At 43.7% G+C, this 24,749-nt stretch overlaps 2 pseudogenes; one reads left to right on the top strand and one right to left on the bottom strand.

The window, feature by feature from the left end:
* Positions 1 to 6,327: 6,327 nt before the first annotated feature.
* LOC127185385 (heat shock factor-binding protein 1-like) lies at positions 6,328 to 18,662 on the bottom strand (annotated as a pseudogene).
* A 2,329-nt stretch (positions 18,663 to 20,991) lies between these two features.
* On the top strand, positions 20,992 to 23,095 carry LOC127185386 (PWWP domain-containing DNA repair factor 3A-like; annotated as a pseudogene).
* The last annotated feature ends 1,654 nt before the right edge of the window (positions 23,096 to 24,749 follow it).

A 24,749-nucleotide genomic window follows, 5' to 3' on the forward strand; every position in this document is an offset into this window, starting at 1 on the left:
ATTTCTTTTTTATTAATTAATTTTTAATTTGTTCTCTTTACATCCTAATTATAGCTCCCTTCCCTTGTCTCCTCCAAGTCTCCCCTCACTTCTTCATCCCACTGCCCCCACTCCTATTCCTCACAAATGGGGAGACCTCCTCCCATATAATCTGACTTCAGCCTATCAAGTCTCATCTGGACTGGGCCGCCCTGCCAGGGGGAAGTGATTAACAAGTGGGCACCAGAGTCCATGTCATAGGGAGACCCTACTCCCTATGTTATGGGATGCACAAGGAGACTGTGCTGCCTATTAGCTACATCTGAGCAGGGGATCTAGGTCCTCTCCATGCATGGTTTGATTGGTGCATCAGTCTAGGCAGCAAACTGCCCCCCCCCATGGATTTGTTGGCTCCATGGGTCTCCTTGTGGAACTTCTGTCTCCTCCAGGTCATTCTATCCCTCAATTCTTCCATAGGACTCCCTGCACTCCACCCCGAAGTTTGGCTGTGAGTCTCAGCATCTGCTTTCATCTGTCGTTGGGTGGAGTCTTTCAGAGGACCTCTATGTCAGGCTCCCTGCACCTGACAGAGGGCTAATATCCGAAATATATAAAGAGCTCAAGAAATTAAACACAAACCAAATAATCCAATTTAAAAATGGGATACAGAACTAAACAGAGAATTCTCAAAAGAGGAATATTGAACAGCTGAGAAACACTTAAACAAATGCTCAATAGTAATCAAAGAAATTCAAATCAGAACAACTCTAACATTCCACCTTACACCAGTCAGAATGGCTAAGATCAAGAATTCAAGTAATAAGTTTTCTGATTTAGCATTTTCTTTGATGGTTGTTGGGACAGAGGGGAGGACATCCTATTGAGACTCTAGGTGAGAAAAATATAGGAGATAGGGAAATAGGTGGATCCAGAGGGTCCTAGAAACCTACAAGAAGAACACTATGATGGGTGGATCTGGGCCCAGGGTTTCTGCTTGATCTAAGGCACCAACCAAGGACAATACATGCAGTCATCATTAAACCCCTACCCAGATCTAGCCAAGGGACAGAACATTCTCCACAGTTAAGTGGAGACTGGGGACTGATTTTCACACAATCTCTGGTGCCCCATATTTGGCCATGTCCCCTTGCTGGGGAGGCACAATGGCACTTGGAGGAAGGATAGCAGACTACCAAGAAAAGACTTGATACTTTAAGCATCATATTCAGGGGGAGGAGGTCCCCCTCAATCACAGTCACAGGGAAGGAGAATGGGGTAAAAGCGGGACGAAGGGAGGGAGGGAGGGATGGAGGGAAGGAGGGAGGGAGGAATGGGAGGATGCAGGGGATGGGATAGCAAATGAGATGTAATATGAATTATTTTATTTTTCAATAAAAATGTGTTTAAAAAAAGAATTCAAGTAATAGCATATACTGGCAAGGATGTGGAGAAAGGGGAACATTCCTCTTTTGGGGGTGGGAGCACCCCCAACTTGTACAACCACTTTATAAATCAATCTGGTGGGTTCCCAGAAAACCGGAAATACCTCTGCCTCAAGACCCAACCATACCACTCCTGGGAATATACCCAAAAAATGCACCACTATACAGCAAGGACTCTCCATCAACTGTGTTCGTAGCAGCTTTATTTGTAGTAGTAGACTCTTCTTATCTGTCTGATTTGAAAACACCTTCTCTCATCAGTGGGTTTCCTTTCATCTTTAATAGTCTTCTCTGAAACAGAACCATGTTTAACTTTGGTGAGTTCTCATTTATTGGCTCAATTTTCTTTGTTTATTATACTTTTAGTGTCTTTCAAAAATGCAAAGTTATGAAGAATGAAGTGTGTATTCTTTTGAGAGGTTTAATGGGTTCGATTTAGTAGATATTTGATTCACTTTGACTTAACTGTTTTATATTATATTATATTATATTATATAGTAATTTTCCAAATCTATAATTTTGAATGTGGATATCTACTTCTCCTAGCACTATTTGTTGATAACAAATTTGTTTTCTCATTGAATTGTCCTGGAAGCCTTATGGGCAAACAATGGAGCATAAATGTATGTTACTTTTATTTGCAATGGTAGTACTTTGATATATCTGGGTACTAGTATACTAGTACTGCATAATCTTGCTTAGAAGAGTTTGATATTTTTAATGTTTTAATTATTACATTGAATTATTGTATGTGTAACTCTGTGTGCACAAGAGTGTAAAAATGTGGGAGTGCATGCCATGGTACATGCATGGATACCATGTGGGATATAGTTCTCTTCTGTGTGGGTCCCAAGGATCCAACTCAGGTCCTCGAGGATATATTCCTTTTGTGTATTTCAGCAGTTGCTTAGGTTTTTTCATATACATAAGGGCTTTGATCACTATGTTTATCTTTTCACTGTCTTTTATTTTTAATGTATCTTGCTGTTAAAATTCTTCAGTTAGGTACAAAAGTTCACTCTCTATAATGTTCAGTAAGAGGAGATTGTGAACATGGATTTAGTCACCTTTGCTAAAGTAGTTTTCATAGTCATTTAAGTAAATTCCTGACAGATTGTCATTTCAACAGGATTTACCCATTGGAAAATTTACTTATGAGATACCCCTAATCATTCTTTTTTTTTAAATGAGGACACAAGATGATATCACTGGTGTTTCTGATCCATGGTTTTCCACAGTAGAGCATGATGGTACATGCCTGTAATTCAAGCATTCCAGAGTGTGAAACAGAATAGTCCAAAGTTTGAGGCCAACCTGAACTACATAGTGAGTTACAGACAACATCAAAAACAGTCTCAATTTTTTTCCATGACAGTAAACAAATTAGTGAGCCAGAGCAACTGTCCTGATTCTCATGACAACCAGAGCAGCCTTGGATTATTGTTATGTGGCTGTGTTGATTGCCTAGTAAGCATTGACTTCTGTCTTTTTGTCTGCACTGCACAGGATAAACCTTTAAATAGCATCCCTCTGCTATGACATCAGTGGATTCTTTGGCATTGACTCTACCAATTGTATTGGTCAAGTTTCATAATCTAGGTACCCCTAAACGGTAAGGCCAGGGGAGTATGTAAACATTATACTCACCTGTGCATGGAAAGATGGTACATTGGAATGTACCCAGCGTGGCATTCCTTAACAAGCTTCTCAGCAGATTATGTACCAGACACTTTGTTTGAGGAAGAGAATCTCATTCCCATCAGTCATTTATTTTCATGCAATAAAGGAACTACAGTAGAGTTAGCAGGCTTTTCCTGCAAAGGCAAACATTTCTAGATTTGTGGAGAGATTATCTCTACCACAACATATATGCCATGGGGTTTAAGTCATATAACACCAATCAGAGACTACTTAACTGAATGGCTGTGGCCCCAAGAGAATTTTATTTACATGAACCTGTGCTAGGTCAGATTTTGCTGAGGCTACAGTTTGCCATCTGTCCTTTGGATGCATACAAATAAAAGGAATGGAATGGAACTAAAGGAGAGCTTTTATCTTGAAATTACAGAGCTGGATCTTCATTTACCTTAAGTCTTCCTGTTCATTCAAAACAAGAAAGGGCTTCTGAAATCCAGTTTTCAGGGCTCTGAGTGCTGTATACTGGTAGTGTATATAAAAATCCTTTGAAGAATTATAGCATTATTTATGACTGACGTACATAAGGCTCAGCACAGAAAATTCTCATCCAATCTTGTGTTTTTATTATCAAATGAATGTGTTTTACATTCTTGATATATATAATGACACCTTTGGTAGCTTTTTAATGGTATCTCTGTGTCACATAATGTTATAATGTTTAATCCCATCCTAAATTGTCACTCTGATATTTTGCTCCTATGTGGGCATGTAATATCCAAGGAAAGAGAAAATTGGAGTTTACTATTATTTTTTCACTGGTTTTAAAATTCATAATTTGAGAAGATATAGCAACAAGTAAGTTGCTGACATTTCTAAAACAATCCCTAAACACTAGAAGTTCCTCTTTGTCCATAACTCTTGTGGAAGATATGGAACATTTGTAAAATGTCCCTTTAAACAAGGTGTGCAACACTAATGCTAGAAAAATTTCGCTTTAAAGACATTTGTATGTAATATGTTAAAAATCAGCTTTTCTTATTATTGAATTTTTATGTGTGTATGAGGTGTGCCTGTGAGCACCCATGCCACAGAGAGGGTGTAAATGTTAATGGTCATCATGCTGGGCAGCAAGTTATTCAACTTGATGAACCATCTCTCTGACCCTCCTTTTTCCTCTCCTCTCCTCTTTCCTTCTCTTCTCTTCTCTCCACTACTTTTGTCTCCTCTTCTCTTCTCTCTCTCCCTCTCTCTGTTTCAGTTATATTATTGTGTGTGCATGCAGGTGCAAGCTCCATCCACGGTGCAGGTGTGAATGACATAGAACAATGTTGTGAAGTTTGTTCTTTCATTCTACCCTTATGTGGGCTCTGGAGAGCAAACCCAGGTCATAAGGCATATACACAAAGCAGAGTGCCATGTCTCTACTTTTGAAGCTACATTTATTATACTGTGGCAGCTCCTTCTCATCCATAATTACTGTCCTCACACAAAACTTTAGAAGCATTTTAGCTTATCCTCTGATAAAGCATAAAAATTATTTTAGAGACACAATCTGTATTTATCTGGTCTGATTCTCATTAATGTAGCTATATGAAGAAATCTTCTCATATTTTCTTTTTCATTGTTTTCTTTGAGATGCACATAAAGTATCTAAATTTTCTAGCTTAATGGACTCCAATAGATGCTGTATTCAGCTCTAGTTGTTTGATATTTGTATCATTATGTATGCATGTAAGGTGGAAAAGCCTTTCTTTCAAGACCTGAAACATTAGTTTATGGAAAGGATGCCACCTTCAGGTAATGTGGGGAACAGACAGGAAAGCTTTATATAATAGCACGTTAGGGGAAATTTGTATCTGCAGTGAACTTAATGTGTATTATGATTATGTTTTAAAGAATCCAGTCATGACCATGGATTCCTCCTTCTACAGGCTGTGGGTTATAGCTTTTTATTATTGAGAAAGGATTCATCATCCAGCTAACGAGTATTTTACACCCAAGCTGTACACTTAACGCAAACTGAGAATGCGAACAGGTATAGCCACACTCACATAAGATGGCATAACAATTCACTGAATTTCCTAATCTCTGTTTGCTAACAGTATACTGAGAGTAATGCAGGAGGCAACTTCAGATGCATCTGTTGACATCCACATCGTAGAGAGTCCTATTTGAGGGCTGGAGAGACAGGCCAGTCACCAAAGTGCTTGTAGTGCAAGCATTGGGACATAAGTCTGATTCCCAACATCCACATAGAAACGCTGAGTGTGGATGCATACATCTGGAATCCTAGAGCTGGTTAAGGAAGGACAGAAAGATTCTTCGAGCTCACTAATTACTCAGCCTTGCCTGCTTTGGAGTGTTTCAGGCCAGAAAGACTGTTTCACAAAACAAGGTAGGCCACACCTGTCTTCTAGCTTCCCCATGCATGCATACACACATGCATCAGCATGAATATGCACATGTGCCTACACAAAATATTCCTATTTTAATATTTAGTCTCTTTTATTGTATGAAATCACTTGGTGGGGACATTAGTATAGATTGCCTTCCAGGTTATCAAAAGTGGCCTCGAGGCTAAGCCTCCAGACACCAGAATTCCAAATGTAAAGTTTATTATCTATCCTAATTAATCAATAATAGAACTCACTATGCAAGAATTTAGACAAGAAACAGTTCAAGTAAAACAGTGTTTCTTAAAACCCAAAGCTTCCCACCAGTCAATAGGCACTACTCAGCCATGTGACTACCAGTGGACTCGCTTGGGTCTCTTGGTCTCTTCCCTTTCAGTCAGTAGCTCCAAGGGAGGACAGAGTCACTGGCTTCTGACATCCCATCAGAGCACTGCAGGCCCTACCAGAGCTACTAGAGTCACATGCAAATTCTGATAGACACTTTGGCAGAAAGAATTATTTAATGCTCTCGGCCACTTGGAAATGTATTGCTCACACTTTTTCTAACAGCAACCACCACGAAAGAACAGTGGGGAAAGGACTTCAGAAAAATTATTAAAGTGTTTTCCAAGTTTATGCAGAAACTTCAAAAATTTTAGTAATTAAGAGAACTGACCAAGATGTGACGATAGCAAGGTTGAGAAAGTAGGGGAGCGCGGGTACTCTAAAGACTATGCAGCCTGTGGTAAGAAGGCACTTTTATAAACTTGTTGACACATGGTAGTTACAGAAAGCAACTTGGTTTTCTCTTGACTTGGGAAAATGTCATTCTGGACTCAGTGTGAGTTATCAGCAGTTGGTTGTCTCCCTCGCCCTCAATTCTTCTGCACAGCAGCTACCTTGTTTTCACCTTTCAGTTCTTCCACTCCAGCCTGGGTCATGAGGTTAGAGATATGTTTCTCCAGATCATCAATGCGACTGCTCAAGTCATCACTCCTTCCAAGGATCTGGTCTGGCATGACCCGAAACTTGTCTTGCATCTGTTGTAAAAGCTTCTCCACCACCAAGGTGATGCCCTGCATGAACTAGGGGTCCGCTCAGCCATCTCCTGGGTATGCAGATTGGAGGGGATATCTCAGAACCATTACCTACACTTCAGTTTCTTGGAGCAGGCCCCTATTTTTTATTAAGATTTTTCATTCATTTAAAAACATTTCTTTATTTATTTATATTGTATGTATAGAATGTTCTGCCTCCATGTACACCTGCACTCCAGAAGAGGGCGTCAGATCACACTGTAGATGGTTGTGAGCCACCATGTGGTTGCTGGGAATTGAACTCAGGATCTCTGAGCCATCTCTCCAGGCCCCCATACAATACATTTCATAAGGTCCTTTTCCCTCCTTATCGCCTTCCAGCGCCTTTCCACCTTCCTATTCACCCAATTCATGTTCTTTCTCTCTCCCTCTTGAAAAACTTCCAAAATGAAAATCACAGCAAGCAAGCAAACAAACAAAACCAGTAAAACAAAAAAGCTTTCAAAACCCAGCATTTTATGTTGTCCATGTGCTTACTCATGGGCGTAGAGTTTGCTTTGGAGCGTATTGATTGATATAACCGGTGACACTCCATTGCAGAGGGCTCATTTTCTCTTTACAAACAAATATCAATTGCAAATAGCATCTTGGATATTGAGTCGGACTTTATGTCCCTTTTCTCCTCTCTATGCTGGGATTTTGTCTGGTTTGAGCCTGAGCAGGTCTTGTAAGTGCTGTCACAGTCTCTGACTGTGATAGTTGTATCAGTGCTGTTAGGTCGAGAAAACATTGTCTCCTTGGAGTCATCCATCGCCTTTGGCTCTTACAATCTTCTTGCTTCCTCTTCTGCATAGATTCTCTGAGCCTCTAGAGAAGGAGTTGAATAAAGACATTCTATTTAGGTACTTCTGTTTCAGAGTATTTCACTATTTGTACATTGTCCAGTTGTGAGTCTCTGTTATCATCACCACATATTACAAGAAGAAGCTTCTCTACTTTTATGTGTTCTTTAAATCAGATTAATAGTAGTAGGCCTTTTCCTAGGCTCATAACCTGTCTAAACTCAAAGTTCTTAGTTGCTTTGTCAGGAGTGGGTTCCAGGTCATGGAGTAGCCCTTAAATATAATAGTGAGGAAGACAACGCCCAGACCAGATATCATATGCATCAAGAAAAACCTCCATTGTCAGAAATGAGCTACAGCTTCTTGAGCCACCAGCCAAGGGAATCCCAAACATCACAGGCATAGTGCCAGAGCCTTTAGTTAACCCCCCCCCCACCACCACAAACCTGACAGTAAAGCTCTCTTGTTGAAGACACTACTTATGGTATCACACGTGGAGAAATCAAACTGCTGTTGGATGAGAAGATTCAGCCCTACAGATTAGTGTTCACGGTGATGGAAGATACTTTGCATGCTACTGAAGGAAAACGGCCATCATGAATACCATACAGCTACAAACCCTCTCTTCCACTACAGAGAATTGCCTCTAAGACATGCAGGTACTACAGTGACCAAACATAATGGGTGCAACCAATTGCTCTATTTGATATATGTTTAAATTTTTACCTTAGATTAGCATTGAGCACAGTGGTTCCTAAAAAGATTTATACAATCAATTAGTTTTTTAATAATAAAATGCCATATTACATAAAATACATAAAAATATTACAAGGAGCAGGACACATGATGTCATTGTTTGGAAAAATATGGATGGAGCCATTGTTTTTATTCTCTAAGCACATAATTCTATAATTGGATTCTTATTTGTCTCAAAGAGTAGATACGAAAATCGTATAAATGAGTAGGTATAGAATGGATGCCAAATTCAGCACAGAATATGGGTCACAAAGATATATAAGAGTTCAGAAAACAAATGAATTATCATGGGCTCAAAAGGGAAAAGACAAGAAAATTAATTTCCAGTATAGGCCTCACTATAATGGGTTTCAGGCAGAATGGAGTTTCTTGTCAAACAACCAATGCTAAGATTTTCTTGATAAGTCAGATAAAGTGGAAAACTATAACTTAATCTTCCTTTAGGTTAAAGCTGTCCAAATATAAAATCTCTATTTGAAGGTAGTCACAACTGCATGTTAATTAGAGGCCACATGGGGGTAGTAACAGCACATGTCCCAACAAAACTCAAGTCTAAACATAGTGGCATGGAAGCCACAGAAGCCACAGAGTAAACAGTAAGATAACAGGAAGATGTCCCCCTAAAGGGACAGATACTGAGTAAATTATCAACGAATTATATTTGTCTATCTTACTTATTTCCCCTGTTTTAAGATACCGATGATTTTTAAAATCAAGATACATTTTTCTTACAGTTAAAAGTCTTACAAATTTTCTTACATTTAGAAAGCCAAGCAGATTTTCAAATTTTTTCTAATTCACTACAATACTTATTGTACCCTTTCATTCAAAATTCTAAAAGTACAATAAATCATTTATATGCAAGACTCAGCCATTGTATAATCAAAATAATTATTTTATGTTTTGATAGTATTGATTATTTAAATATGATTATAACAGCTATACTAAATATGCTAGGTCAATTTATTTTACTGTTAAAAAAAGCTAGAGGTGATAATTCAAAGAAATGATAAGGTTTTTGGTTTAATCCTAAATCACTGACTTGTACTTTATATTTATTTCTTATGGTTAAAAAGTTACTAATTGGCATCTAGTAATAACCTTAGTGTAATTAAATTAAACAGTTCTTTCAAATATTTTACTTTATATCTCACTTTTTTAAAAAAAATGATGGTTTAGTATCTGATGTCAAATTTATTTTTTATTTGAAAAGCTAATTAAAATGCTGAATTCATGGGAATTCTGAAGCAGTACTGAATATTAAGTAGGTTAGTATGGCTACAAATTTTAATACTCCTTTAAACAAAAATTCTGCTGGTAGTAATTATTATTATATATTTAAATATATCAGTTATTACAACATTACTGTTCTGTGCATATGCATCATTTTTTCATATTATATCTTTCAATGTCATATTTATCTCCATTTCCAGAGTAACTGGCATATTATGTGCAAAATTGTACTGATTTATTAATAGCCTTTTTTCACTTCTAAAGATTTTATTTTTTTTTAGCATATACATTTATGTTATCACACATAGATTTTAAAAATTACATAAGCAAGAAAACCCACGAAAAACAAGGCTTTGGTTAAAATCTGTGATCTTTTATTCTACCACACATGAATTTATTGAGATAGTGGACCCAAAATTATGTATTCGGCATTTTACTGTCTAAGATGCCTTGGTGGTAAAGCTATGCATTTTAGTCAGAAATGTGAGAAAGGTTTGATTTGAGTCTAATAAAAAAGAAACTTAGAGGGCATCATTACAAACTTAACCTTTTCTACCCATTTTCAAATGTTTCTCAAATTCTTGAATCCTCTCTTTCACTGGCTGAAAACATTAAACCAAGGTCTTGCTCATTCCCAAAACACATTGGAGAGGAGACTTCTTGCTAGGTCTCCTCAAGACAGTCGTGCTAACATATCACCAGGTGCGACAAAGAGAACTGGATAGAAACAAGAAACCAGCAAGGTGACTCAAGCTAAAAACAATTGTTGCCAAGCTTGACATCCTGTGTCTGACACCTGGAGCCACATGGAAAAAGAGAACCGACTGCTGCAAGTTGTCCTCTGACCTCCACACATATGTTGTGGAACACATACATGTCCAGAGAGACAGAGAGACAGACAGAGACAGAGACAGAGAGACAGTGACAGATACAGATAGACTGACAGAGACAGAGGGAAAAAGTAAGGCAGGAGGATAAATGAATAAATAAATGTATGTTTAAAGATCATGAAAAAATAGAAAACTCACCTAGTATTTCTACATTATTTCTACATTAACTTGTCCTGCATTGGAACAATATTTTGTAAGACATTTTCATAGCCAAAGGAAGAAAAGATTTGGAAAAGAACTTCAATAAATTATGGCATAAAAGCAGTGTTTTCAAAAAAAACAAAAAACAAAAAAACAGTATTTTCCCAAAAACTCTTTCCAATGGTTTCAAAAGTCAACTGATTTCAACTTTGATCCATTATAATGTAATAAATTTAGGATTTATGAGGCTCATACATGTTGCATAATTAAGTGTTTCTCACAGAAGGCAATGTACTCAAATTCATATGTTTAAACACCTTAAAATATACAGCTATCTGGGACATTGAAGGACTTGCTGGGAAAACTGTGGCCCACCGTATATGATTACAAACAGAAGTTAATTATTTGAAGAGAGACTTTTAAGAACCTGAATGTCACAAAAATTTAGTATGATGCTGAGATATAATATAAACAAAATAGATTAAAATAATCACAGTATGTGATAATATACATTTAAAATTACTATTTTGAGAGCATACTGAGAAAAAAATAATTTCATTCTTTCCAAATTATGTACATTGAAAATGGAGAACATGAAGAGAAAAGATTTCCTACAACTTAGAGGTACGTACCATTAATATAAGAAGGGGTTTAATTTTTAAAAAAAACATTGATTTGGTTTTTTGACAAAACAAGCATCAAATTCTGTGAACTGGTGATGTGATTTGAAAGGTCTTACACAGGAGTAACACAAACAAGCACTAGTTTTGCCATCTTATTGCACAACATTTATATGACTCTTCTGGAAAGAATTTATTATTGAGGAAAAAGGATAATAGCTTACTAAGTCAAGATAAACTCTAACTCCTGGCATTATATTAATGTGCATTAATGGTTCCAAAGATTAGTGAACAAATGGAAAAAATACAACCACACAAAGCTTTGTATAACAGCTTGGTAGCTAGCCATGACGAAAACCCCTCAAAAGTCATGGATAGGAAATGTTAAACAAATTCTAGTATGAGCAATGAAAAGAATTATTGGTATACAAAGCAATATATGTGCATCTTATAAATATGGGAAAAGTGAAAATTAGGAGTACACTAAGAAAATACTACATTAATGTAAAACGGCAAGTAACTTATTGACGCAGGAAGAAAGTCAACAGTTTCTGAAGAGATGTGGGGACAGTATTATGGCTCCAAATGCCATGATTTCAGTTATCTTTCAGTTCGATCAAATTCCATCATGGATACATACTACATTTTATGTGTTTAGCTCATAATGGAAAGAAATTGTTCCATTTCTTAGCTACTGGGATATTATAGCAATACACATGGATATGTTAGAGTCATTTGAGTATTTGTCCAAGAGTATAATAGCTGGGCCATATATATTCTATTTTTTAAAATAACGTATGTATCTACTTTCACAGTGCCACACCAGTTTATATTCCACCAGGGAAACAAATAAGAAAGAACCAAGTCAAATTATCCCTCTTGGCAGAAAATGTATTCCTGTACTTAAAAGTCTGCAGCAGAAAACTTATATATAAACAGTTTCAGCAAAGCAGCAAGATACAAAATCAACATTTAAAAATACAGTAGCTTTTCTATATATCCATCCAAATGGACTTGCTGAAAAAGAAATAGTGGAAATAAATGGCAATTGCTTATAACATTAAAAAAAATAGTAGTGGGTTGGAAACAGTTCAGTGGATAAAGCACTTGTCATACGAATGTGAGGACAAGAGTTCAGATCTCCCATACCCATATAAGTGGTGAGGGAGTGTGTCTGCTCGCCTGTACTCTGGTGAGTTGGAGACTGGGGATCGACAAGGACAAGCTGGCTAGCTAGAGAGGCCTAACCCGGCAATAAAGTGTAAGTCATCAGCGACACCTAATATAGCATGTGGCCCCAATGTGCACACCCACTCACATACACCCACCAACACGTGCAACTACCTATATGAGAACACACTACACATACACACTCATAAAACATACATACATACATGAAGTGGGGCAGAAAAAAAATAAGTAGGAAGGAAAATCTAAGGAAGTCTCCCTGAGATGGTAGTTCCTCGTTCCCAGAAGACTCGGCCAGGAGAAATCTCAGGAAGGCACATGGATAAACACCAATACTAGAAAAGAAAGGACCCTGAGGCCCTATTAAATATCCAGGACAGTATCTGTTTAACTGGCTCGCAGTCTCAAGCTTCTCCTATCCTGAATGTATAAAGTTAATAATTGTGTTATCTATGAGGCTTGACCTTCTGTGTTTCTGGCCATCCAGTTGTTTCTTCATGGCAGGAAGTGGACTTGGCAGTCACCTAGACAACAACAGTCATTCCCATTACACACACACACACATACACACACACACACTACATCAATAAAAGCATATGTATGAAAATGCTGCAATGAACTCATTCTTTGTATTCTAACAAAGAAAATGAATACATTTAAAAGCTTGAGAAAAGAATATTAATTGCTGAGTGAAATGCTACAAAAATACACTATTCATTTGTTTTCATTATTAAATTTACTATGCAGTAAAGTTATTATATTTGAACAACTTTATAATGTAGACATTATTTAGGAAGAATCCCCAAGTATGTAGAATAATTCACAGATACCTTACCCAATCACAAATCAAATAAATATCTTCAGACATTTAATGTTAAAGTGAAAATTTGAAATTTCTTTTAAGCGTTACCGTGTTTAAAGCAGTAATTGTTGTATGTATAACTACTACTCAACTTGCCTATGAAAGGTTATCTGAAGTAAACATATTCACGGTAACTGCAATTGAGGACGCTATTTTGTGATGACATTAGATTTGCCAAGCTAACTCTCAAAAGGTGTATATTATCTGAATTGATATTCATGATTCCCTGTCCATTTTGTCCTGAAGTAAGTTCCTCACACCCAGCAGAATTATTCTGGTGTGTAAATCCAATGTTTTTCAAGGATCTCCCAGAGGGATAGGAAATTCAGATGACTGAGCCAAATGGTATATGGAAATTATGCTATGTGCTAGTATGAGGATGAATATCGTGAGCTATACAATTAGCCAAGAAGATAATTTACCCCAGATTGGAGGGAAAGAATTGGTTTCCTGGAGATAGACACCTTTAAAATGTAAATTACTGGAATAAGTTGGGGTTAAACAGAGAGAAGGGTTGATGAAGAATTCAGAACCTCCAAAGACAAAGAGCATGTGGCAAAGCACTAAGGCACAGGAAAATAACTAAATGAAAACATAGTGCCCCTATGCTTCTGAGTGATGCAAGGCTTATTGCCTATGTAGCCAAAGGAAAGAGAAATCCTCAACAGAAACCAAATATAGCACCAAAACAAACAAACAAACACCGTTAATCCAGTAAGAACAAAAACAGCTAAAAGAAAACTGGCAAAGTGTGCAAGAAACAAACCAAGTTGGTTTTTTTGTTTTTTTGTTTTTTTGTTTGTCAGTAAAATAGCATCTTCATCCGCATCCTCAATTTTACACTTTCTTGGTGTATCTACTGCTATATAAACATGCTCGTTCAAAGAATTAACTTGACTAAGGGTTTCAAAATTCATTCTGTGTGACTATGCTACATCTGGGTCATTGGAATGAAAGCAAATGGCCAATGCAGAGCCACTAATAGGAGCCATTAGGCATATTGTGGTTTCAGGAGAATCACATGACAGTCGAAAAGCAATCCGAATATGTAAATGTTATACGGACCCAACATGTAAACCATGACAGACAAAGCCATTGTTCAAGGCCATGGGGGCTACATTCAGGAATCCGGGTCTGTGTGCTAAACTGAGGAGTTAACCAAACTCAGAAAAAAGTATTTGAAAAACTACTTGAATCTGTACTGTAAACAGATAATTGTTTTGTTCTTATTCCCTGAACAATACATATGATAAGTATTTACACAATGATAACTTTGCAGTAAGTACTATTAAATAATCTAGAGATGCCCTTCAGCATACAGGAAGATGAAAGCCATCAGAGAAGTTGTCACAAATTTACAAAGCAAATTCTAGGTCATCTGTAAAAGACAGAATAATATATGTAATATCAATGTCATGCATTCTATGCTCTCTTCGAACGCTATCACTTATTCTCTCCCTAGCGCAGTAAGCAAGGATTGTCTGACCACCAGTCTCGGAGAAGCGTAGAGCTGAGTCAGCCTCATTGGTTCCGTTAAGAGGCTCCACAGCCATCACTGCAACACTGATGATGGCCTCCAGACAGCGGGTCCTGACCTAGGGCAAGAAGGACCTGAGAGCACAGTCTCCTAAGCACGTGCCCCTTGCCATTCCCGGTCATGCTGTTCCTTCAACAAAGCCTTGTCACGGCCTCTGAGCATGGGCACCAGACTAGCTCCCACTCTTGACCCTAAAGAAGTGGGTGCTCAGGATCCCTCCCCACTCAGAAAGCTCTGGTGCCCCAGGCTACTGCATAGAGAACCGCCTGGTGAGGAAGCTCAGGACTGGCCCGTGCAGGTGCGAGGACAACCATTCCAACTTCCATGCTCGAGCTTTGCTTGGTTCGGAGGCCAACCGTCACTCCGATTCTGTGCGATTCGCCCTCCGGACGTGTCCACAAATCTCAGAAAGGAGAACCCTTCTCAGCGACTATAGCTTTACTGCTGCTTCCCCGAAGGCACCATTAGCAAGTACATTGGCTCCCCCTCGCTAGGGGTAGTAGCCCATTTCCCTCCTGCTTTCCGGGAGTCCCCATTGGCAAGTACATTGGGGGCCCCTAGGGAGGGGTAGTTGCCCTTTTCCCTACTGCTTGCTGCCAGCCACCATTGGCAAGTACATTGGGGGCCCCTTGTGACGGGGGAGTAGCTCATTTCCCTACGGCTTGCCCTGAGTCACCATTGGCAGGCACATTTACAGCCCCTTATGAGGGGTAGTAGCCTGTTTCCCTACTGCTTGCCCTGAGTCACCACTGGGAAAGACATTGCTGTACCTTGCAAGGGGCCGCAGCACATTTCCCTACTGCTTGTGCCAGTCACCATTCCCAAGCGGGCTGCCCCTGGAGAGGGGCAGTAGCCAATTTCCATACTGCTTGGCTTGAGTCGCTCTTGGGAAGGACGTTTGCTGTACCTTGCAAGGGGGTAGGAACCCGTTTCCCTACCGCTTGCCACAAGTCCTGCTTGGCAAGCACATTCAGTGCCCCATGCCAGGGGTAGTAGCCCAGTTCTCTCCTGCTTGACAGGAGTTCCCCTAGCCAAGCCCATTGATTGGCTGCCCCTTGCCAGGGGTAGTAGCCCATTTCCCTACTGCTTGTCGCGAATGAACACTGGGAAGGACGCTGCTGTACCTTGCAAGGGGTAGTAACCCATATCCCTGCTGTGTGCTGTGAGTCACCATTGACAGGTCCATCGGCTGCCCCTTGACAGGCATAGAAGCCCATTTCCCAAGTACTTGCCTCAAGACACCTGGTGAGTGGTAGCAGCACATTTCCCTACAGCTTGTCGCGAGTCCCCTTGGGAAGGATATCTGATGTCTCTTCCAAGGAGTAGTAACTGATTCCCCTATTGACTGACACAAATCACCATTGGCAAGTATATTGGCCGCCCCCGGCGAGGGGTAGTAGACCGTTTCCTTACTGCTTGCCACAGGGAGTCACCACTGGGAAGGACGTTTGCTATACCTTGTAAGGAGTAGTAACCCATTTCCCTACTGCTTGTTGTGAGTCACCATCGATAACTCCATGGGCTGCCCCAGCTAGAGGTAGAAGCCCATTTCCCTACTGATTGCTGCGAGTCATCATTACCAAGCACATTGGCTGCCCCTTGAGAGGGGTAGTAGGACATTTCCCTACTGCTTGTCGAGGGTCCTGCCATTTGTAATTTGATCTGCCTCCTTCCTGTTTGAGACTCATGATGCATCTTTTGATGCTGCTGCCCTCTGAATCCCTGAGCTGCTTTCTATCCTGTGCAGGTTCATGCTCCTCCACAGTATCTGCCAAGCATCTGGAGAAACAGCATGCATGCCTTCTGAATTGTGGCAGGTGAAAAGGTGTCCTTCTCAGAGATGGCCCCTGATCTTATTGGAGGCAGAAGGGAACCCATCATGTCTTGTCATGCCTTGTCCCAGACCCTCTGTGGTCAAAGGTCCTGCCCCCTGAAATGGCAGCATCACCTTCTGTAGTCTGGGCACATGCACACTTACTTCCTTTCCTGCCTGTGTCTGCTTGGGGCGGTGGGGGACCTAGGTGACAGAGATGTAGGTGAACAGTCAGCCTCCTGGGTGGATTTGTGCTTCCTGATTTGCACAAAGAACTGGCTACTAGGAGAGAAATCTCTTCTCCACCCCCCAACCCCATGACATGGTGACTGACATGACAATGGAGGACCAGCCATTCTTTGCTGGTTACAGATACATTTGGGAAGGATACTCACAGATTGGAGAGGTGGAATCACTAGACAGACACGCAAAGCGCATAGGTCGGTGCCTGCAGCCAACCTGAGTGCCTGTGTGAGCTGAGCCTGTGAGTGTGCCCTGGGGGCCTGTGTGCTCTTCCAAGGGACAGGAAAGGTTCTCACTACTACTGTGTGAAGTGAAGCCCCAAGGACTAGCTGCTCACCCAGCCCTGTCTCTTTTTTTTTATGATATTTTTTTATTAATTTATTCTTGTTACATCTCAATGTTTATCCCATCCCTTGTATCCTCCCATTCCTCCCCCCCCCATTTTCCCATTATTCCCCTCCCCTATGACTGTTCCTGAGGGGGATTACGTCCCCCTATATATTCTCATAGGGTATCAAGTCTCTTCTTGGCTACTTGCTGTCCTTCCTCTGAGTGCCACCAGGTCTCCCCCTCCAGGGGACATGGTCAAATGTGAGGCACCAGAGTACGTGAGAAAGTCGTATCACACTCTCCACTCAACTGTGGAGAATATTCTGACCATTGGCTAGATCTGGGAAGGGGTTTAAAGTTTACCTCCTGTATTGTCCTTGCCAGCCCTGTCTCTTTGTCCTCAGGTGACACCTCTTTGGTGCCAGCTTCATCATTTCAGGCCCTGAAAGCATAGTTCCCCAACACATGTAAATGGATGCCTTGTCTCTGTTTGGCGATGATTGTCACATGTGCTCTTGACAGCACCTTCCCCTTGATAGCTGTGGCTTGTGTTGTCTGAGATAGAAGCTGGAGGGCATTTAAGGAGGAGGTGAACGAGGGTGGTGGGCTTGGGACAGAGGATGAGCGGGGTAGGAGTGGGAGGCAGGTGTTGACCTGTAGTTCCCCTGGAGGACTGTGGATGCGAAGTGGTGTTACTCTCTTGGCCTGGATACCTCACACAAGAAGTAAGAAATGCCCCCAAAAGACATCTGCCTGTTAAGTGACAACTAATCGCACTTAGGCAGACTGAGGTAAAAAAAAAAAAAGTGTGGTATAGACACCCGAGGAATGGCCAGATGGTGTCCCCTCAACAGGCATTACTTTGTGTCTCTGTCTGAGCCTTCACCCTGCTCAGCGTTGGGTTAAGCACCAGCTGGGCATTACAGGGTGTGCAGCTGGGGTTTCTCTGTGGCCTTCCAGCTCATCGGGATCTCTCCGTGTATCTCTCCCTCTGTGTGTGAGCAATGTACACCGCACCCTTCTTGTTCCCTCTCATCAGACTGTCCCTCCAGTGTCTGTCTTACCACAGGGAGGGAAGCCGCTGTTCCCATCTGGAGAAAACGCGAATAGCCTTCACAGGCAGCTATTGAGTGCAAGTACTTGATAGAGGGCCTTTAGCACTGGGGTGTAAGCAGGTTGTGGATACAGAGACTTCAGGGTTCCATTTCCCACACGTCTCTATGTGCCTCTGTAGAAGATAGTGCTGTTTTCACGGGGAAGGTGACTACCACAGAAACTTCAGGAAACCTTTCAAAGTAGTGCACCATGGTCGATGGCTGAGAAGGTGGATGCAGGTGGCCATACTTCTATGATTTAAGTGGCCTGTAGGAAACTTAAGGAGGTTTCAGACACCCTGGAGCAATAGGCACACAGGGAGGGCATGCACACTGGGGAGAGCATGGCCTGATATAACTGGTTCTGTCTGGTTATGACTGCTCACAACTGGGTTACAGATGCTGCACGGATGCCCTGGTTTGTGGTCTTGAACATACAGTTGTTACTCCTGGGTATGCTTTCTGACTGAAGTATGTGGGGCCCAGAACGCCCTGCTTGAGGGAAGCAGAAGCAAGCTCAGGCCTGGGAGGGGGTAGTAAGGGTGCATTCTATAACTGTAACTCAGGTATCCTTGGTTTCTAAGGGTACCCTGTGAGGGCTGAGCTCTCACATACCCGACGCATGGTGCCCCAGTGGGCATGGGTCGGGCATGGATGGGCTGGATGGTGCTCAATCAGCCTTGGTGGAGAACAACCTGTTCTAGGAAGGTCCAGCAGAAGGCAGCCTACAGTAACTGAGGGGCTTGTGTTTTCCTCTCTGTCCTCAGGAGACGCCTGCGTGACAAGGCCCAGGACTCCAAGGGGGCCAAATTAGAGCAAGCCAGCCCTGTGAGGATCACACAGCCTCATCAGAGGAAAGGTTAATGCTGGCTGATCTCTACGTTGAGCCCCATACTGCCCCCATACGCATTGAATATTGCATCATCCAACAGGTGTGGACTTAGACACACTTAGACCCCTTTATGCAGATAGCGACTTTAAGCATTGTGAAATGGGGTTTGAAGTCCCTTAGCCTTGGATGAGAATACAACAGGAGGGGCCCTGCACATTGCCATAATGAATAAGGAGCTAGACTGTACCACCGGTGCTTATGGATACTGAGGGTGGGAAGGGAAGGACTGAGTGAGGGACTGAGGAGAACATCATTTGCCTCTCATGTTTCTGTAAGGTTGGGAAGTCCCAGGATATAAGGTCTGGGGTCCCCATGCTTGGTGTGCTCACACACACTCAGAAGGGACAAAGGGTAACAGGAGCTCCCAAGAAGAGCAGTGACCTCTGGACGCTATGTCATGAGCCCTGAGTTCATAGTGCTCTGCCCCATTGTGCCTTGTGGTGCCCAGGGAGTAACAGGAAATCACTTGCATCCTTGAACGAGCAGTAAGCAGAGGTGCCACGTGAGCCCTTCGTAGTTCTTCTACTCTGTTGTAGTCCTTCAAGGTGAGCACAGAGGGCCTCTTCTGAGGATGAGACAGATTTAGGATTAGTTTCCCATAAGCACGCATGACATACACAGAGCTGATAGGAACCCAACAGACTCAAGGCAGACCCAGTCAGGAACAGAGTAGCCACCGCTCCATAAACTCGGCACTCGTGCACACATAAATGTAAAATTACTCTTGAGCTCACAAGCACTTGCACAAGTGAACAGAAACATACACACACACACACACACACACACACACACACACACACACACCGGGGAGAAAGGGTTGCCAAAGAAAGGTATGAGAGTCCACTGAAAAGCCCAAGGAGAAGTAACTATGCTGAGAGGCACAGTAGGGAGGAACATGAACAGGATTGCTAAGCTACAGATGGCATTGACTACTACTGGACCTAGGGATGGATGGGCAAGTGACCATTCAGGTCTTCAAGTAGCTGCTGTGATTTCCTACCTGTCTAAGATGTTATGGATTAAAATTAGGGCACAGAGGTTGTGGGCAGCAGAGCTCTCTGGTCAGGGATCAGTTGGAGGAACAGTGCCGCCCATCACAGGCAGATATAGTGTTCAGGGTCTATTGCAGACTAGACATTTGCAGCAGGAGGGTGCACAGTTCTAACAGAGACACTCACTCCATCTGACACTGCCTAGTCTGCCCATTTCTCCACAATGGAGTGCTTTCTCTTGGGGGCTCTCTCCAAGTGTGCCCCGTGGACACTTGGTCCCATAATGAGGTCCAGGATGGTGTTGGAAACCACAGATCTGAACCAAAAGATTGGAGGAGGTGGAGGGGGTGGGGCCAGGAGCTGTTAGCAGCCATCCTTACTTGCCATGTTTCATAAATTACAACGAAGATTTCTCCACCTCCTTGCTGCTCAACCAGGAATCCCACAAGAATGGAAGGCAGGTGCACTAGGTGTCTACAGGTTTCCCAGAATGGTGTGTGTGGGGGGGTCAGTGGCAGAGCAGGACTATCTCCCTAGGAAGGAATCCAATGAGGCTTCCCCCTCTCCGACCCCCCACCCCTCTCAAGGGCATCCCAGGGAGCCCTAAGGTACTGAATGGGTGGGCAAGAAAATATACAAGCCTTGTAAAGACACCCAGCTCTCTGGGAAGAAGTGCACCACCCCAGCCTCAGGGTGGGGAATAAAATGGTCATGAGTGCTTGGTGAACAGGCTAGGAAACCTTCCTTATCTTCTCCTGCACCTGGAGAACAGACTTCTGTGAGCTCCCTCGATTTCCCTTGACTCACCTCACTGAGTTGATGCCCCCATGTCCACTAAAGGCGATTTCCTTCCTCATGCAGCTCTGTTTCCCTCTCCCTCCCTCCAGGATACGCCCATGCCCACCACATCACCCTGAGCGAAGAAGTCAGTTCAAGCTTTTCCACCAGACTCTGCAGGGAGGCCAGCACCTCAGGCAGGGCAGCCAGGCCAGAGAAGACCCACAGGCAGTCAAGGAGCCAGGGGCAACCCTGTCATTGGTGATCAGCACAGCCCCAGAGTCCAGTCACCATGGACTCTGCAGAGTATGTGCTCTGAGGCAGGGTCAGCTGTGACCTTCAAGGGTCTTGTTGAGAACCAGGACCTCAGCCCATAGTAAGAGAAAAGGGGTACCTTTCCCAGAGGTGCAAATCCTGCCAGTGGGTGAGAAGAGGAGAGTGAGGAGCACTGGGGCGAAGCCCCTAAGCAAGTCTGAAATCTTAATCATGGCCTCCTTGGCAGGAATGGAGTCACAGGGCAGTGGCTCGCCAGGGCAGACCAAGGTATACAGGAGAGTCCTCAAGGTGGTACTGTATGATCTGGCCAAGGGAAGGCACTTGTCTCCAGGAGGAAAGGCAGGTGGCCAAGGAACCAGCATGGAGGCTACAAAGGTTCCCGAAGAGCAGGCCAGCTCCAGCTGCAGCCCGCCCAAGAAGCTTTGCCTCCAAGCATGCAGCCAGAAAGGCCAAGGGCTCTCCCAGAGGAGTCCTGGGAAGCAGGGGCGCCTTGCCTGGGGTCCTGTGGTGATGCGCTCAAAGAATGTGCCTGATGTGCAAGGGGGGGAAGCCCAGGCACACAGTGCTGTTGGGTCCCCTCACTTTGAAAAACAAGGGACTGTGCTAAGAGGCAGCAGAGTGTGGCCAAGGTCCCCAGCACCTGCTGGGAAAGCTGCTGGTAATCCAGGGAAGAGAAAGCTGAGCACATCCAAGCACAGGCTTCAGAGTGCCCCAGCCTCCACGGAGGGCGCCTGGGCTAAAAATGAGCAGCAGGCTGCCTCTGGGATACCAAGGAGGAGGAAGAGGCGCATCTCCACCTCCCCCATAGCCCCAAAGCCACAAGCAAGAGCACAGCGTGTAGGCCTAGAGATCCGGGCTATTGGAGCCCAGGGGAAGACCACCTTCCCAGAGGACAAGGAGGACCCCAGCCCAGGGACCCTGAAGGCAGATGCAAAGGAGGCATCTGCAGCCTGCATGCCTCCTATCCCGAGGCTGAGGAGGTCGCTCCGCCTTGCTAGCAGAAAAAGGAAGATCCACATGCTGTGGCCCCTGTACAGGGTCCCGGAACTGGAACCTCAAGTGCACTCAAAGGCGGCCAGCACCAGGTTCCAGAGGAGAGGGGCCGCGACTCAAGAAGACAGCCAAGCCAACATGGGGGCTTCTTCTGCCCAGGGTCCGAATACCATTGAACGAGGAATGCTGGTCTGGTTCAAATTTCAGGACCTTCCATTCTGGCCAGCGGTGGTCAAGAGCATCAGCCAACACGACAAGATGGCAAGGGTGCTGTTGATCGAAGGCAACATGCAACTTGAGCGCAGCGGTATTCGTGTCCCTCTCCACAAGCTGAAGCATCTGGACTGTAGGGAGAAGATATCGCTCTTGAGAAGAGCCAGCAGAGTGTACGGCCAGGGCATAGGCTGGTGCTTTTCAGTGATCAATCACTACAGAGAGAACCTGGCCTGCGGCTCCTCCCTGGGCTCCTTTATGGACTACTACAACGCCCGAGCCAGCTACCCGCTAAGGAGGGCCATCCAAGAGGGCGACCTGCACATTGACTTCCCAAGGTGAGCTATGCTGACTTAGAAGATTGGGAAGAGGAGACAGCCCTGGCTGGGAAGGGGCCCCACAAGAAACTCCTGCCTGATCGCATGAGGGCTGCATGGGACAGAAGCAACAAGAAGCTAGTAGACTTCATTGTCAAGAGGAAAGGGGCCGACCAGCACCTACTGGACATCGCGAAGGGCAGAACACAGTCCAAGTGGTTAGATAACCTCCGGAAATCTAAAAGGAAAGTCTTCTGCATTGAGACCTACCTGGAGGATGATGACCAGTTGTATCTGGTGGCCAGCCATTTGCAAAAATTAGCCAAGGAAGCAGATGAGGCCTTACTCTCCCTGACAAGAGGAGACAAAGTGCGCTTTACCATGGAGGTTCTCCTTCCAGAAGCAATCATCTGCTCCATCGCTGCCCTGGAGGAGCTCAGCTACAAGGATGCAGAAGAGAAGTACCTGCGCGGCCCACCTGTGCACTACCGCGAGAAAGAGCTCTTCGACAAGACTATCTTAAAGGCTGCCAGTAAGAGGTCAGCAGCCAGGATTTGGACTGTCAGCGCCCCTCCTGCGCTTGGTCCCACTTCTTAGAAGGGACCACCCTCCTTTCAGCCATCACCCCTGCAACTCTCCAAGACAGGAGACAGGCAGCACCCCACAAAGAGGAACATCCAGGAGACTGTGGGGCATGCTATGGGGACTGTGAAAGCTCCTCACTGGGGCTGGGGTGAGCGTTTTCTTTCCCTCCCTCGAAATAAATGTTTACTTTTTTGTTTGACATTGCAGGTGTCTAGATTGGCTCTATGGATCCTGTTAGCTTCAGGCCAGGCCTAGCCCTCTTTGGCCTGAGCCAGAGGACCCAGAAGTCCTGTGGGTGTGCTTCCCTGGAACCTCACCAGCCCTGTATGGTGTATTGGCTAGCTAGGCACCTGGCCTAACACTCTCTGCAGGGACCCTAAGTACACAGACAGCACACCAGGTTCCTCCTGAAGCCTTGGCTCAGACTCCCCCATACTTCCTTGTCCTCCTCTCTGTCTTCTCTCTAGGGTGTTATGGATGGGGCCCGGGTTCCCCTGTTTTCTGCCACTACCCCATTCTTCACTCAGTAACACTGAAGGAGAAGAGTGTTTTATTGCTGGTCGTTGGAGCCAGAGAAGGGAAATGTGACCCTCGAGATGGCTTGATTTCAAAGACCACAGTGTAATGCATTCTCTGTCTCTGTGTCTGTCTCTGTCTGTCTGCCTGCCTGCCTGTCTGTCTGTCTGTCTGTCTGTCTGTCTGTCTGTCTGTCTGTCTGTCTGTCTCTCTCTCTCTCTCTCTCTCTCTCTCTCTCTCTCTCTCTCTCTCTGTGTGTGTGTGTGTGTGTGTATGTACATGTTGTACATAATTAGGTCAAAATCTGCTGTCCTCAGTTATTCCCCTCTACTTTTTGAGACAGGATCTGTGACTGAACCTGTTGCTCACTGATTGGGCTAGAATGGCTGGCCAGGCACCTCTTTTGATCCTCCTGTGTTTTTCACTCCAGTGCTGAGATTAAACATGACCGTCCATAAAACCTTTCTTTTAATGTAATGAACTCAGGTTTCCCACTATAAAGGAAGCACTTTGCACTCTCAGCCATTCTCAACCCCCCAGATTCTTCATACAGTTAATGAGAAAGACTTGCCAACCCTGTGGGCTGACTGTCTGCAGCAGACATCACCATCTCAGCTTTGCTCAGATTCCTGAGATCAGAGCCTTCAGGTGTTTGCAGGAGAAGGAGGGGCCTGTCATCCCTTGGAGTCACAGACACCTGGGGTGTACTGATGAGAAGCAGCCAGGCCACACTGCCCAGAAGGTCCTGTTTGCCCGTCTTGGACCACAGTCCTTGGTGTATTTCAGAGATAGGGCACTGAATCGGCGCCTCTGTGGACCCTGAAGTACAACCATATAAGTGGCCGAGGCCACTGTGCCCTTGTTCTCTGCTGAATCCCTGTAAATTCCCTTGTGTCCCCCAGCCAGTGCCTCTGGATTCCCAGCACCTGTTTCCTTCCCGTTGCACTGGAGAATGCTGAACCTGAGTCCTTGATGTTAAGTATTGCCTTTCCTTTCTGCACACAGTAGGCTCTTACCCGGGTAAAGGGCCTACTGCAGGTACTTGTATTCTCAGGAGTAGGACTGCAGAGACAGAACCCCTGGGGCTTGCTGACCAGCCAGTGGATCTGAATTGGCAAGCACCGGGTTCTGCAAGAGACCATGTCTAAAC

This window comes from Acomys russatus, chromosome X, assembly GCF_903995435.1.
Source record: "Acomys russatus chromosome X, mAcoRus1.1, whole genome shotgun sequence".
NCBI lineage: Eukaryota > Metazoa > Chordata > Mammalia > Rodentia > Muridae > Acomys > Acomys russatus.